The sequence below is a fragment of the Lactuca saligna genome, chromosome 9 (genome assembly GCF_052625555.1).
Source record: "Lactuca saligna cultivar CGN05327 chromosome 9, ASM5262555v1, whole genome shotgun sequence".
Taxonomy (NCBI): Eukaryota; Viridiplantae; Streptophyta; class Magnoliopsida; order Asterales; family Asteraceae; genus Lactuca; species Lactuca saligna.
The window spans coordinates 121,386,264-121,399,187 of record NC_136425.1 but is presented as its reverse complement, the minus strand read 5'-3'; positions in this window follow the sequence as shown (position 1 = coordinate 121,399,187).

The following is a 12,924-nucleotide window of genomic DNA, read 5'->3' as shown; positions in this document are numbered from 1 at the left end:
CACCCAAATGAGAAATTAGGGTTAGGATCCAGCAACATTATTCACAATTTAGAAGAGGGGTGACGTAATCTAAACAACAAATAATTTGAAGGTAAGTGAATGACGATTCACTAATTTCCACCATGAAAAACAAAAGCAATTAAGTTTTAAATGTTTTGAAACTCCTAGATCTTTTGAGATTCATTAAACTTTTCAATGGCATGTTGAAATCTCAATCTGTCCTTCAAGTTTGTGACTGGGATACCGAGGATCACAAACAAGGTGTGAATAATCATGCAAATGTACTTGGTGCCCTCAATGTTAGTGTCACCTAATCAGTGTGTCGGTTAGCCACACACGCTCCATTGATCTACGACTAACATCGAGTCACCCTTTGCCACCTTAGCTAGAGCCAGATTTGTGTGTCGGGTAACCACACATGCTCCACTAACGTCTTGGCAAGGGTACAAAGTGTAATTTCATGGAATAGCATCATTTTTCACATTTTTCCTAAAGTAACTAAGATTGGGAATTTTATAAAATATTTAGTTACTTTATTAATCATTATACTTTTAATGAGGAATTAGTTGCCTTATCCTACCTGTTCGGCTAACGATCTCCCACCAATCAAGGAAGTGGTAAGTGAGAGTGGACACCCATTAAACTGTCATTTTATAGGCAGCAACCTTATACCCCCCTTATAGATCGGCTTCATGAATGAGGCCTACTAACGGTAAGGCTAGCATCCATCTTATACATATATAATTATTATTCTTATAATATAGTATTAGGGTTGAATTTTAAACTTGTAAAATTCGAGGGTTTAGAATTTAAATATTTCAAAGTTAAACTTTTAATCAAAAATTTAAATTCCAAAACTTGAGGACAAGTTTTGAAACTTTTTCAAAACTATATAGATCAAAATTCAAATAATATAATTAAACAATTAATTGGTGATTATCTAATTTTGACCTAATCCAATTCAATGCAAGATAATTTAATCAAATAATTCAAATAATTAAGGTTTATCATATAAGGCAATAATCAACTAATTAATTGATAAATATATTTTATTTGGACAAGAATAATCACATGATATCAATAAAAACCAAATTTTATTAATTAAAAACATTTTTGGTAATTATCCCAAGTCAAAATAAGGCAAAATCCCGTAAATTCTTCTGTCTGACACTCTGAGTCATCGAGTCACTAATAGGACTCGCCGAGTTCATCTGACTCATCGAGTTCATCAGCTGACTCGATGAGTCTGTCAGACAGAGAGCGGATTTTTCGATTTCAAGCAATGAATAAACACACAATTCATAAAATACAATAGAAACCAAGTAAGGCTCTAATACCGCTGATGGGTTTTGAGCAAAACATCAATCCTATGGTGTACATGCAAAACCCTAAAGCTTTGGATTATAAAACAGGTTTAGATTATTACCTTTTGATTATTGCAAAAATCTTCAAGCTTTAAGAACCTAGTATCACAAATGTAATACCTCTAATCAATCACAAACACCAAGGCAAGAAGGATAATCTTGTAGAAAGGATATGGAGGCACAAAAATCAACTCTAAGGACTCTAGGGTTCTTCTGGCAGCCGATTTTGGATGCCCTAGGGTCCCTTATATAGTGGTGCTGGTGGGGTTTCAGTGAAAACCCTAATTGGATAACTTAGGCCTTAAGTAGTCCAATGGAACATTCTAGAATAAGGCGTAGACGATTTCAAGGTGGGCTTCCATCCTTATTTCGTCCACCCCTTAATCCACAAGATCCACAGCCCAAAATCCAATTATCTTATAAATGCAATTCCAGTCCCCTAAGTTCAGTTAATCTCTTTTGATCACAAAATTAATTTCTTAATTAATTATTGACCAATATTAATTAAATATTATAATTTCTCTTTTAATATATTATTCTTACAATATATTAATAAACCATAATAACCTCTTTCTCCACTAATTATCCAGTCAAGTTGCTTTGTTGAAGGCAACCCAAAAGGACCATGCTATAACCGGGTCAAGTACATACCAAATATAGTTATGGACTTGGACACTAATCCAACACATACAACATCATACGACAAAACACACACATATTTTCACCATAATACACACACAACCACCTTCCACAGTGGCTGATGGTAGCAGAGGGTGGCAACAAGGTGACAACCACCATGGTTGGCTGCCATGGTGGTCTTTCCATGTTTTTCGGCCAACAGAAAATACACATGCATGCCTTCGACTTGTAGCAGCAACACACACACACCTGAAACATAGAACCATACAACCACAGACTCATGGTGGCATACGATAGTCGGAGAACAATCAACAAAATAGACCACCTCTTGGAGTGGCGGCAGTGGGACGTAACAACGCAACATAAGAAAAGGCGAAGACGATGAGAGTACCTTAACTGGAGAGAGGGAGGATAGCCATAAGCTTCAATCTTCCGACAGCCCACAACTTGACGTTGGCCAGCAGTTCACAACTTTGATGGCAGCGGAACAGCAGCAGCGATGCTCGACTCGGTTTAAAGGCTCATGACGACGGTAAGGAGGCAGTGGCGGCAGCGACGGCTGGAAACTGGAGAGTTGATAAGGTGGCGGTTGGAGACTCTCTTAGGGTTAGGATTTACATGTATTGAGTGGGAATGAAGAAAGGAAGGGGCTCGGTTTAAGCCTCATCTCCAAATCAAACTTTAATGCCAAAATACACTATTGGTCCCTCCTTTCTGAAATATTTTCAACATAAATCCAAAAATTACCATTCAGCCCCCAGCTTCCAAAATCTTTTCAATTTAAGCCCAAAAGCTACAAAACAAATCCAAATAATTTTTCTTTAGCCTCATGCTCAATTATTCTTTACACCACAAACCCCGAAAGCACCCTTTAGACCTCCAAGACAAATCATAATGCCAATTACATCCTTCCTCACTAAAACCGTTTATTTAAATTTCATTTATTGAAATAAAATAATACTTAAAATACATTCCCGGATTTAGTGTTTACTTTCGAAATGGGGTGTTACAACTCTAACCCACTTAAATTAGATTCCATCCTCAAAATCATTCATTACCATTCCCGACATGCCAACCTACTTGAATAGCACGGCCTCAACCCCGAGCATAACCCAACATTCCCAAGGCAACCAAAACCAACCATCGTAGGGCTCTACAACCTGAAGATAAACGAATTCCTTGCAACATGATCACATGTACTCAATCTGAAAATTGAAGTCCCAAGATGGTTTGACTCCCTGATAGACCACCCAAACTGAATAATTATTGATGAATCCAGTCCACTTATCTCCCAACTAACTACTCAAATTCTGATAACTTGAGGTTCCTACTAGAAAACGGAATCACGGACCAAATATCTCTGTAGAACACTTATACTTGACAAGAGGCTCAAATAATCCTTCGAGTAGAAGACTTATCCCTGCAACGGTTAAACTCAGACGAGAGCTACACAACATGATCAAATTATTTACTCTTAGATTATCCTATCTAACTGCACATGACCTAACATTTTCTTCTAATAACAAGCTACTCCACACACAAGTTCCAAATCAATAATACTGCCTCGACTTATCTTGATGCCCTTCACAATTAGGACCAATCCAAGACATAATCACAAGAGCTTGATCTACCATCAAAACTCAATCCTTTCATTACCCTTGAACCCTTCAATTGATGCTCCTAGTATATAGATACCCCAATATTATTCTACTGAAATGAAAATCCTACACAAAACATGTGCGATATCCGACTCGAGATCTTACCCAAAATCAATTTGATTATTCATTCATAACCCGAGATCCACGAATCTGCATCTGTATTTCACACTACCACCTTCTGATTCCTAACACCCCTCAATTGGCTGATAAATAAATATCCTCAAACCATTTCCGAGACTACCAGTCTCGCCCATGGTCCAACCACCACATTCCAAAGAGTCCAACAACAAGGCTACCCAGCCTAAAACCCCTATGAGTTACATACTGATCACCCTCATGATCCTGCAACTCAAGATCCAAAACCTTGACCTAACATTACCTACCAGGTCCAACCTGAATTTCTAGAATTACACGAGGCTCGCCCACGGGCTCCACTCACCAAGAGCCACCCAGGCCTGAATCCGCCTCGGACCCTAATGGTCCTCAACCTAGAATATAGAATAACTCCCTGACCATCCAGGACGGTGTGCCCAAGGCACGAAATGATTCTTCTTCCACACTCGTGACCATCTCCGTAATAGTCTACATCGAGCTGATGGATGCTACGATCTCATCATAGTCTTACAACACTTCCAACCAACCATGGCCTTACCACACTCAAACCATCACAGTACCACTCTTCATGAGTTGAATCCTACAACCAATCATAAGTTCAGGTCACACGTTTAAATGTCACAGCCTACTATGAACACCAATAGAGGTATCGACCTGCGGTCGAGAGTTTCTAGAACTCCCACCAATGCAACCTCAATCTGAAAAGCCACTTAATTCTCCCCCATTTGGACTCGATGATGCTTTCTCGCCTCTTAATCCTCATGGAACTTCGATCTGTCTCTATCAAATAGCATAAACCACTCATACCCTGTACTGAACAATACTAGCGTTCCATTGCTAGCCCACTCAATGATCCCCCAATTCTTGAAATCCTGAAGAATACTCTTGAAATCTTAACCAATCAGGTAATTCAAATCTCCTTCCATGATACCATAACAATTACGTGAGTTCTTATGCTAGCGACTAAAAATCATAACCCTTGCCCTGACTAACGAATCTTCATCCCAACTCTCACCATCGAAGCATCCCCTAATCCTAATCAACTACAACATGAGAGAATATGAACTCCCTTGTCATTCCAATGACCCAACAGCTCAAGCAACTGACCCACCATCTTCCTGCTACTGTTCCCTTCCTAGAAACAGCAGTGTTTGAACCCAATAGCTTTCTCATGGTCAACTGTCGCTCCTACTAGCACAACTAATAAAATCACTAAAACCCGATGATATTGGAGAATTAATCTGATGAGTTCTGATCATAGACCTTCCACTCAATCCTCCTGAACCGATCTCGACAAAAACCAAAATGATAACCGAACATATTGGAATCCGCTACACGAGATACAGCCCCTCAATTACCCACCAATGATTTGCGGCATGTAATAGGCACAAAACAATTCTCGAAGATATAACCCAACATTAACAGATAACTAATCTCGTGATAACTATTAACCAAACCAATATACCATTTAAAGCAACATTAATACTGATAACAACCAAAGAAAAGAAAAAGACAGCATACTCGCAATATTACCTGATGGAGTACTAGCCTCTCCCAGTCCGACACTGAAATAACTGGCTACTCTTTGATGGGGATCCTTTCCTACCCTCAAGGCTATAAGAAATCTGCAAAATAGTCAGAGCAGGTGCCTCCTTCTCCTCAGATAGATGGCTCCCTCTTCTCTAGGATCTCCATATCGATCTCCGGCTGTCAGGCTATAGAAATCTTATCATTTAGGGTCTTACACCCTGAAATAATCTCAAACTCCCTGATATCATTCTACCACATATCATGATATGTTACCTTCTTAATTTCCTTGTTTTTCGCATACCGTGGAACCAATAAAGTCCTCTCCCGAAACTTGGCAGTGATTTCTGTCTTGGACTCAGTAGTTTGGCAGAAATCCTGAAACTCTCGTGCCAACTGCTTCACCTCAATCTCTAATGCGACTCAACTTGGAACTTGGTCGAGAAATCATCCCATAACATAATATCAACAGCATCATCACCCACCTCATGACCAATCTCTTCCCACAAATCTCGCACCCTGACCTTCTGTAACATCCCGACTTCCAGGTATAATATCTAATTAATTTATATTCATGATGTCATAGCAACTTGGTGAGTTGGAGGCTCCAAATTGCCGAGTAGAGAGTTAAAATGGTTGCATGACTTTTAGAGTCTAGTCGACGAGTTGAAGAACCCCAACTCGACGGGTAGGAGCTGAGTGTGAAAACCCTCATTTTTAGGGTTTGTTATAACACCCCAGCTCTCAGGTATAGACTTTATAGTCTTATATTTCCATTTTTAAAGGTCTACTCAATAAGTTGGATGCCTTGAATCGTCGAGTAGGAACAGTTTTGGTTGCGTGTCTTAAGTGACCAACTTGACGAGTTGAAGGACACGACTCGATGAGTTTGAGCTAGAGGATGAAACCCTAATTTATGAGGTTTTTCTCCCTATTTAAAGGATCATTTTCCCCCTTAGCCTCCCTTACAACCCCCTTTTGAGTCCAGAAACCCTAAATCGTTGTTTAGTGTTTACTCTTCTTTTTGTGTGATATTAAGCTTTGAAGGTGGATTGAGGTGAGAAGAGCTTGAAGTACTAGAGCTTGGAACAAGAAAAAGGTTGGGGATCCGAGTCCTACTTTATCCTAGCAACGTTATAGAGGTAACAAGTCGCTACCTTGGCTTTTCATTAGCTAGATCTTCTTCTTGTTGGGATTAAGGCCAACTTTTAGGGATTATTTTGGGTGTTGGGGTAAGATCTGAAGTTGTAACTTCAGGTATGGATTTCACTAGGTTTCTATAGTCATAAAGGCACAAAGTTGGAAAGCTTTGGCCTTTCTCCATCCCTTAAACCCCTTATCTACATTGATTTTGATGAGTATGGCCTTTTATGCACGTAAAGTTTGCAACTTTACGTGGAAAACGTGCCCTAGGAGGCTAAATCTACTATTTGGAGCATTGGAGTAACTTAGAATCACCTGAACATGGAATAGATTGCATGAACTCGACGAGTCGAATAATCCAACTCGGCGAGTTGCGGAGGGTTTTCCCGTTCTGAGTTCTGCATGGACTCGACGAGTCGGTTAGGCGACTCGACGAGCCATATAGAGGGTTTTCCCGATATTTGGACATGTTTGAACTCAGCGAGTTACCTGGAAACTCGACGAGCCAACTAGAATTTCATGACTTTTCAAGATCTGGATGAACTGGACGAGGCAGTATGTTGCACTCGATGAGTCGGGTCAACATGGACTGTTGACCTTGACTATTGACTTTTCCTTTGACCAAGGGTTGACCAGTTTGGATTCTAGGGTTATTTTGGTAATTTGGGAATTTATGGAATTGGATCATTGATGGATGTAGGTGTTGGTGTTGTAGCTGTACTTGGAGAAGGTTGATATTATCACTTCTGAGCTACTTGAGAGGTGAGTTGTCCTCACTATACTAACAGGGTCAAAGGCACCAATGTTGGCCCTTTACGGATTTGTATTCGGGTTATTGTATGATATGCTTATTGATTTACATCCTAGTAGTTAGGATGGTGATATGCTAAGTGACCTGGTTAGGTCGTTATCCTAATATCCAGGATGATGCTATGTTAGTGACCGGTTAGGTCTGTATCCTGGTTATAGGATGTTGTTATGAATAGTGATCTGTTAGATCGGTTTGACTGTTATATATGCTAGTATATGATATTTATGTGCACATGTTTGTTTGATTGGGGGTTGTGTTGAGGTGGTCCTGCTTTGTGCTAAAGGTCAACATACCCAGGGCAGTCTAGATAAACTGAAGGCCCTGCAAAGGGATTCATTCAGGCCGAAGGCCTGACAAGCGGTCCAGATAGGCTGTAGGCCCTGCGAAGCAGTCCATACCTGCTTAAGGCTCGGAGAGCGGTCCAGATAGGTTGAAGGCCTGCGAGGCAGTCCAGTCAGGCTGAAGGGTCATTATGCACGTTGTTTGCTTATATGTTATTCATATGTTTTATGGCGTTGGTATTTTGGGGGTAACTCGCTAATCCTTCGAGCTTACATTTATCGATTATTGTGTCAGGTACCTCTGATGATCGCGGGAAGTCGAAGGCGTGATCGTATAGCTCCGCATATTTCATGATTTTATGATTTGATTCTGGGATACTCTAACATTATACTATTTTGAAAACAAGTTTTGTAATAATCATTGGTTTTGAAATGTTTTAAAAAGTTTAAATTTAGCATGATTTTTTTATGGATGTTACATGTTTGTGCCCTATTTAAAGGACCTTAAGCCTTCATTTCCTCCTCCCTTATCATCTTGACACTCTAAGAGAAACACTAAGCAAGTTGTATTCACAGAGAGAGAGAGAGAGAGAGAGAGTAAGTGAGAGAGAGAGAGAGAGAGAAAGGCTAAGATTTGTGTGTTCTAGCGCACTTTTGGAAGGGGATTGAAGAAAAAAATTGCTTGGAATGAGGAGAAGCCTTTGGATCCAGTGTCTTTTCAGTACTAGCTGCCATTTGGAGGTAAAAGGCTTTCACCTTGATCATTGTTTTATTAGATCTCATAACTAGGTAGTTTATGGTCATTTCCATCCTTTCCTTGGGTCCTTAAGTTGTTTAAGCTTGCTATGGAGTTGAGACCCCAGATCTGGATAATATGAGGTCCCTTGGGCCAAAAGATTCAGGCTTTATCAAGCTATTAGCCAGCTTTCATGCATCAAACCCTCTATAGAGATTATTTTAGCATTTTGAGCCCTAGATGCCATGCATGGACATAAAGCTTGCAGCTTTACGTGATACTTCAGGCTTAGAAGGCTAGATATAGAGTATGAAGCCTTAGTTCTGCTTAAAAACGTCTGAATGAGAGAATGGACTGAAAGGACTCGACGAGTTGGCTAGGGTTTTCCCTAATAGTCTGAACGTGTTACAACTCGGCGACTTGGTGAGACAACTTGACGAGTTTAGTTGTATTTTCCCGATACTCCATAGAAAATGAAGGAACACGACGAGTCGCATAGATGCGCTCGACGAGTTGGGTCAACATGGACCGTTGACTCAAGTGTTGACTTTCGTTGACTTTTAGGGTTTGGTCAAGACATGAATTATGGAGACCATGGAGGGGTAAAATGGTCTTTCACCCTTTCCCGAGAGTTAGAGAAGGGGTTAGCTTAACTTTTTAGGGATGTGGTTATAAGTGTTAATTAGAGATGATTATGATATGTAGGCAGAATCTAGACCGTTCGTGGGGTACGACACCTACTTGCTTGCTTATGAGGTGAGTCTTCTCACTATACTTACCTCAGTGGTAATACTATGTGAACGGAGGGTCTTATGTGCTTATACTTAGTTATATGATATTATGCATCTTGTCTTTGTGTTTTATGCTATATATGTTATTATGTGTCTTATTGAGTTAGGACCGTAGGGTCCAAACCGAGTTGTGAAACCGGAGGGTCTTCACTGAGATACAGGACCGAAGGGTCCAACCTGAGCTGTGAGACTAGAGGGTCTAACCTGAGCTGTGAGACCGAAGGGTCTTCACTGAGACACATGACTACAGGGTCCATACCGAGACGCATGGTTGGGGGGTCAATGCCGAGCTATATCCATGAGAGGCTTATTATTTTTGTATGTGGTATTTTAGAGAACCCACTAAGCTTCGTGCTTACCATGTTGTGTGATATGTGTTTCAGGTACCTCTCAGGATCGCGGGAAGGCGTCGGCGTGATTGTACACACCAATTATAGATTATGTTTTTGAGGATTCTGGCATATTATCAGACTGCCTTTTGTTTTTACAACTTATACATTTTGTGGTTTGAGAAATGTGATATTGGGTTTTATGTGATTTTAAAAATGAAAATTTTATTTGAAAATTTTAGAGTGTTACACCTTCAATAGGCAAGAAGCATATCTAACATTCGCCTCCTCAGGCAAAAACTCGTATTGAACGCATTATCCATATCTGCTAACCACCTTCTACATGCAACAGGGTCTCTTTCCCCATAGAATGCAGGAGCTCCACAAGCACGGAACTCATAGAAAGAAAGAGTGCGAGCTCCAACGATAGCCATATCCTTAGCACAGAACGCTCCCAAGCGTTCATCCAAGATCTTCAAAAACCCCTCCTTAACCGAACCAAAGATCAAAGGAGTCTTCTCCAAAACACCGCGGGTAATCTCCGACGAGATGAATTCCCGTATCTGCTCGCTAATTGGCTCAGTACCCTAACCTGATGATATGAAGATTCGATGTTCTAAAGTTTTGAAAATACAGATGATTATGGTAATGAACTCAACTGATGAGCTGTTTGATCTTAAAATCAATTTGAAGAAGTGGGATTTGGTGTTTATGATGTGCTGGGTTCTGAATGGTTAATTTAACTCACAGGTTGTGTCATACGAGCGAATGAAATCGTGACTGGAACTCAATGGAATGAAATCGTGTTTGTAAGAGTGTTCTTGTGAGTCAAACTAAAAAGGTTAAAATTTGAATTATTGATCTGTGAACGGTGTAATCGGATTTGAAGTATAGATATCAGAAGCGCAACTTTCATCTGTCACCGGGAATTGAACAGATGTTCTTACGGGTCAATGGGAAAGTCAAAATTATGTTACATGCGAATGTTCGGCTCGGAATTGGTGGTGTGTTTGATCGATTTGAACGAATGGGTTCGCTGTAGGATACTTGACTTATCTCAGATTCTTAATTGGGGGTCGACGGATGCAGCCTCCTAAGGTGTGCCACGGAGTGCGAGTATGCCTCCAGCGGTGGCAGTGGTCGTTGTTTCTTGGAGTTGACTTTCGGAATTGAGATGGAATGATAACGGGGGTTGGGGGTTGGAGGAGAGTAAGACAAAGAAGAAGCAATGAGAAAGAAAGAAAGAAATAAATGATGAATGCTATTTTGAGGGGAAGTGATGATAATGATGATGGATTAGACATGGTTGTTCTCCCTCAATTTCATGTTCTCCTGTTCGTATACATTAGGTGGCATCTGACCTGGTAAATGAGTTAGCTTTTTTTAATCATGTGTACAAGATAATTGGCTGATTGTGAAAGGGGTGACCGGGTGACCCTTTCACTTTCTAGAAAATATCTTTAAAAGCTAGTAAAAAGAAAATTCATGTCCTTATAAAGCCAAAAAATAACAATAAGGACCTTTTAAACCAAAATGTGAAAGTTTGTGGGATTACAGTAACATTTTCCCTAATAATAATAATAATAATAATAATAATAATAATAATAATAATAATAATAATAATAACAACTTAGAGAAAGAAAAATGAAAAACAGTGGTGGTGATTTCAAAATTTTAGAGAACACAATAAATTAAATTTTACAAAGGGAAACATCCATATACAAAATTGTCTAGCACTTACTTTTTTCAAATCTCTTGTGAATGTAGAAACCCAACAAGATACCCGATTTAACCGGCTAGTCATGAATAATAGGGATATTGACCCAAATTGGAGGTTAATAAGAAGATCACTAAAATGAGCCACATAGTTTGTTAGAATACTAAAAAAGTTATATTTTGAAAATAGTTTTTAATCACTATTTTTTTTAAAAAAAATCTGAAAACTTATATTTACAAAATTATTCATATTTTTGAAAACTAAGTCCTTTTTTTTTCAATATTAGGTAGCGGATTATAGTGTGATATTTTGTAAATTATTAATCATTTGGGAGGATAACCTACTTTTTTCTAGATACTCATTTGACCAGTTTTTTGTACAAAATATTCCAATAAACACAATTTGTTTGTTTAGAACACACAGGGTATTGCAAGTTGCTCCGTTATTTGGCATCTAGGTTACGATAGTTTAATGGTTAACGAGTTGGAAGTGTAACCATGTTTTTAATCACATTATTAAATTGATCATATATGTTTCATAAACACTAAATTTACAGAGAGTAGTCCATATTGCCGATTTGTTCTAAATTTTTATTTGATTAGTCTTAGTGAGATGATAATTTACTCTTTTATTTGGTTATTATATTATTATATTTTATTTTATTTTATATTATTTCACTTTCATTGTTTTTTTGTCAAAGTATGATGATGATACTAAGTGTTAAAAAATATTTCTAAATAGTAGTGTCTAGATTTAAAAAATAAAATAATAATAAGTATGCAGAAATCTATATGTTTATATGAGTCGACACTAAATGACCGGCCCAATATTTTTACGTGTAGATGTCAAACTATTATTTATTTATTTATCAGCCAAATTACGAAGATTCAAGGTTCTTCACAAAATAAAATGGAAATTGTTCAATTAGACAATACTGATTTAGATATTATAATTTTTTGATTGGCAAATTGAATTATTATTCTAGACTTTAGATTGATTTTAGTTTGGTAATATAAGAACAGGATCGCAAAGAAAAAAAATGTTTTATTTATTATTGTTATGAATATTTAATCATGTATTACTTTACCAAATTACTTTTTGAGATAGATTAGAAAGTTCACGTCTCCTCCCTTTCCAACTCACCAATAAAAAAGTTTAATATGTACTTAAAAGTTTTTTATCTTTAAAATATTAAATTACACGATAATTTATATATATTGATCAACAATTTGTTTTTGTTACTTAAAAGTTGACCTATATTGAAATTATATATTTTAGAGTAAATTACACAAATTGTCCCTATGGTTTGAGATAACTTACACGTTTGGTCTTTTACTTATTTTTTAACTCGGAAAATCTTTATTGTTTGTTTTCATTATGGGCTTGATCCCTAATTGATTGAGTGGCAGACCACCTAAAAAAGAATATTTATTGTGAGTCATATCCTGACATAAGAAGACCGACCTGAGCAATGCTTGAAATAGCAATCCATAAAAAATAAAATTAAAAATTAAAAAAAAAACATCGATACTGAGATCAGCTGGAACAAGGTGATAACTAAAAAAAATTACCAAATAACTTAATCAAATGGATATAACTGCTATAAATGATCCAATACTGAATAAACAAATATCTCCTCCAGATTGAAAAAGATTCTCTTTGAAAAGTAATATGGTACCATCTGCTAGAGCTTTGAGAATTCTCAAAGATCCTGCATATTCAGGACTGTTTGTTTTTGTTACGCGTTTGGTTTCTGTGTTACTTAAAAAAATACTATTATTTAAATAGAAAAAAAATGATGGGGTTGGTAAGAT